Genomic DNA, 5,160 nt, shown 5'->3' with positions numbered 1-5,160 from the left:
TGCTCTAAAAAAGCACAGAATGTCATGATTTCAGCTCCCTGCCTCCACTGCTCTTTGCCACCTGCAAGCACTTTTGGCCACGCCCACTTCTACGCTCTGTACGGTGAACAGCTGATCAGCTGCAGCAGAAAGTTTATCTTGCAGTATGGGCTGCACAACGGCGCAGGAGGTACTAAATAATTTAAAATAATTTATTTTAAATTAAAATTCTATGCCGATCGTGCGGCTCATCCACCAATCAGCCAATTGTGTCACGTTGAATCTTATTTTGAAAAACAGCGATAGAGCGAGTCCGAGATAAACGAACCATGAAGTAGCGAGGGACTTCTGTATCTTAGTGTATATCTTAGATCCTTATGCACAGTTTATTTTTTTACACTTTATATTTCCTGCTATTGTAACTGGGACCCTGTGTACATAATTTTGTTCCACCTCATGTACCTGACTCAGAAAATGGATTTATATTTTTTAATTTATAATATTTATTCATCAAAGCTTGTACTTTATTTGAATCATTTAGTACTAAAGTAACAACTGGCAAAAAGCGTTTACTTTTACCTCTTGTTCTTTTTCCACACCTAAGATTTTTTTTTTTTTTCTGGATAGTTCACATTTTATGTCTTTTTGTTTCTTTTGAATTTTTTTAATGAAAACCTATGACCTCGAAATTTCTCTTTAAAGTTGTTTGTATTCTAACCTATTTTCATATTTAGACAAAAAAAAATGGGGGGGTCTCCTTTTAGCAGGGGTCACCACAGCGAGCCACCTCGCATGAAAGATTTGGTAATTGTTTAACGCCTGATGTCCTTCCTGCCGCAACCTGGGCTCAAAACTGCAGCCCCCGTACGCAGGCAAAGAACTTTAACTTAAAAATACAATCACGGTAAAACTGCTTTTCACAAATCAAAGCTCTTTTTTTCACGTTACACAAAAACCTAGAAACTTGACAAGATTATTTTTTACTACCATAAATCGAGGTGTTGTAAAATCCAGAAGAAGAAAAAGCTCAACTCGGAAATACAAATCACAGGGATTTATTATCTCATGGTCTGCTTTCGGATATATCTTATTTTTAGTCTTTCGCCATCAGTCAAACGACCGATTTTTTACTTCTGTCATCTTTACTGTGCTTCTAAACATCAATAAAGGGGGAAAAAAGCAAATTAAAATTCTAATTATCTTGATGTAATTTAAACTCCATCTCTTTATATCACCACCGCTTGTCTCTCTCTCCACAGTGATAAACTGCGGGGATCCTGGTGTGCCAGCGAATGGCCTTCGCTACGGAGAGGACTTCACGATTGGTCAGAATATTTCCTTCCAGTGCCAACCAGGGTACAGAATGGAGGAGGATGGCTCGCCTCTGAGGATGTGCACCCAAAATGGCACATGGAGTGGAAACATGCCTCTGTGTACAGGTGAATAATACGTTACATCTGCACACAGTCTAAGTCTAAATAGTTCCCACGGTTCCCACAACACTGTTACAGGCGATGCTGCTGTGAACTAAAGGTGTAGCATTTCTTGAAGGAGTGCATATTTCCTGCTGCCTTCATACCGGAGTCATGGACTGACACTATTTTATGTTGAGTAATGATAAAGTTGTGACAATTTGAATCAAACTAAAAAAAAAAACTGTGTGTACGGTAGTCCCTCGTTTATCGTGGGGGATCTGTACCCTGAAGCCCCGCAATAAGTAAAAAATTGCGAAATATAGTAGTACAAGTACAAAGTAGTAAGTGGTAGCTTATTTTAGTATATATATGCTATGTAATTTAAAATAATTAATTTTAAATAAAAAATTTGATGCCAATCGTGTGGCTCAACCATCAGTCAGCCATGGGTCATGTCTAATCTTACTTTGAAAAACCGTGAAGTAGCAAGAGACTACCGGAATGTCATGTGACGTCAAGAGATTCCACACTCAAGCTACGTGTTGTGAATGACTCTCAGTTACTACATCGTCAGATTTTACTTTAATATCTGTAAAATTTACTGACTTATAGCATTTTTTGTCTTGATTAATGTCAATTAGTTATGAAGGCTGTCTTGACCTAAATAAACTCCAAAAGTTAATCAATTATAATAATCCAGTAGTATTTTTTTAAGTCCTGTTTAAATATGTCAGTTGGTTCATGTGATATTTTGCTAACAGACCACTAGGCTTGATTTCCACATGTATTGCCAAAGATTTAAGCAAAGATCTTTCAAATGAGGAACAATTGGAGTGTGTGTTTTGAATATATCTTAGCTACTACTAGTACTAATTTCAGTAATATCCCAATGTGCCAGCTTATTGGTTGAATGTGTTCTTCCAGTGATTATTCCAATGATTATTGTTATTATTGTTTTGTGAACAGACAATTGACTATAAATAGATAATGGGACATTTTTAAACAAAGATCTTGCACAATCAGTCTGCGCTCAAAATATGTTTGAAGGGTCAGTCTCAGCTACTACCAAACCAGATTTTAGGTCCAAACCTCTAAAGTTATGAGTTATACGAGTTAGATCAATGTGTGTTTTGTAGGGTCAGTTAGCTGTGGCAGCCATCTTGAATCAGATCTTCAAATCATTTGTAGATTATTTTTTAAAGTTTTATAAAATGTCTCCACTTGTTTATGAGACTTATATGGATGACACACATGCACCTTTGCCTTCAGTTGCGAGTAATATTTATCAGTACTAATGATATATTTAATTTAGAAGGTGCACTTTGAAAGCATCAGTGAGCAAAATGTTTATTTATATCCGTACATTGTCACTAGAATAAATCAAGAGTTTGGTTTAAAATCGGTGGTTAAGAGAAACTCTCATGTAGAGGGGCAGTGAATTTACAAAGGGGATACATCAGAAAGCATGTACTTAAAGACTTTTTCTTGTTTTCCTAAACCCTCCCCATTCTTCTTCCCCAGCGGTGACCTGCTCGCCCCCCCCTGCCATCAGTAACGGGGTACTGCAGGGCAGTGACTTTGAATGGGGCAGCAGTGTGAGCTACAGTTGCTCACCTGGATATGAGCTCTCCTTCCCGGCAGTCCTGACCTGTGTGGCCAACGGCACCTGGAGCGGCATGCTTCCTCAGTGCTTACGTAAGCTCGTGCACATGCAAGCTTGCACATGCATACGTTTGACTCGGCTCAAGAACATTCCCTGTATAGCAGCCCTCTCAACAGGAGGCATAATCCTCATTCGCCCTTGAACGTTGTAAAACAGTGAACACTTGTCAGCATTTTTTTTTTTCTTCATTGTTGCAGCTATATGTAACTTTGCACGTTTTTGTATTTGCAGCCAAGTTTTGTGGAGACTCCGGTACTCCAGTGGGTGGTTTCAGAGAGGGGCGGAGTTTCATCTTTCAATCTGAAGTGTCCTTCAGCTGTTCCCCACCTCTGATACTGGTTGGCACGGCAACCAGACTTTGTGAAAGTGATGGCAACTGGAGTGGAACGCAACCACGCTGTATTGGTAACATTTGTTCGTTATTCATCTCTAATACCCCGATTGTCGTGAAATAATAATCTAAACGATTTGATAATCTTTTCAAGCACCTTATTTTGACAGTAACTATCCTTAAAACTATTTTTATTGTCAGAAATAATAAAATATATTAAAAACTTTCACTGATATGTTAACTTTACTTATATGATTATCCTCTACCAGACTCATAGGTTCATATTTTACAACTCTGTGATCATTTAAATAACTCCATTAATCATATCAGAATAACAATTAATTTAATATTTGTCTTTCCTTATTTTAATTTTACATTTTGGTTCCGAGAAGCCAAACAATTTAGCAAGTTTTTTTTAAGATGTCTTCAGCAACATTTCTTCAGCTTTTCTGAAGGTCTTTCACAGTTTCTAATTGAACTTCGGCTACTTTTTCTAATTTTCAAGAGGGTGTTTGATCATTGTCTGAATAATGGTTTTATTTTATTTATTTATTTGTGTCTAAGTCACTTAATTCTAACCTATGAATCATTCAGACACGAAAAACTTCCAACTCAAAAAAATTAATTAGCAACTTTGCTAAAAACCCATTTTAAACAAGATCCTTGGGCACTTTGTTACCATCTGCCTGTCACAAAGACATAATTTATTTCAAACCCTTTAGCTGAAATAATGAAAAAATAAATTAGTGGGAAATGTGTCATACAGGTAACGATCACCTGAGCGATGATGCATCCTTCTGGTCCAGTTTCATGTTGTCTTCCCTGTTTGTCTCCAATTGCTACGCATAAAGGAGGAATTGGAAATACCCTCCGTCCGTCCATCCATCTGCGCATGTTACATGCACGTTAACTTGAAAAATAAGTGGGGCATCAACTTCCATTTTGCTGTGTGGCTACATCCAGGCAAAGTTTTGAAAACTGGGTTGCCACGTCAAAATCCAATGTGGCCATTTAAACTTTTTGCGCTAGATGGCTTGAAATGTAGGCAACAGGCCAACTTCCTTTTTGGTGTGTGGTTGCATGAGGCTCCCATAAAAAAAACTGGGTTGGCATGTTAAAATTCAAGATGGCTACCACCATACATGTATGTAAACTAGCCATCCATGTCATTTGGACAAACTATGCTTTTTAGGGTTATTTTAATATTACTTAATAGTACAGTTTCTACAAATGATTGGGATGGGAGGAAATTAATCTGTGGTGGCCAAGGCAACCACTGGCGAACCCCTGGCTCCACCATTGCACCTAGTGGTGGAAAAAATGACTCCCTCCACTCACCAGGATCTGTCGCTCTGCGCCACCTTGAACAAGCAAATATGAATAAGTAATAATGTAAAAAAAATAACTACAAACATCCACTATTCAAATCCTTCAGCGATATTGGCTTACCGTTTGTTCGAGATAGTTTTCAGGCCTGACGCTTCTTGTGTCCTTCACCTGTTCACTTTTCTAATTTGTTAAAGTACACATTGCACAATGTGGCGTCTTTGTCGGGTATAAGGACTGAGTAAAACATGACTGGAAGAAAAGTGCACTTAGTCTAAAGAAAAACTTTCAAAAATCCCAAGAGAACTAGGATGATTTAAAACTATTTCAAGAAAGTCAGCCTTCTTGGAATCAAAATGTAAAGAAATTACAAATGGTCTCAGACTTTCACAGTACTCTACCTTGCTTTGAAAACAGTGTTTGTTATATATATATTGCTCGGTCAC

The sequence above is a fragment of the Nematolebias whitei genome, chromosome 19 (genome assembly GCF_014905685.2).
Source record: "Nematolebias whitei isolate Nwh7 chromosome 19, NemWhi1, whole genome shotgun sequence".
Classification (NCBI taxonomy): Eukaryota; Metazoa; Chordata; class Actinopteri; order Cyprinodontiformes; family Rivulidae; genus Nematolebias; species Nematolebias whitei.
The sequence above is the reverse complement of the archived record's forward strand: the minus strand, read 5'-3'. Positions refer to the sequence as shown.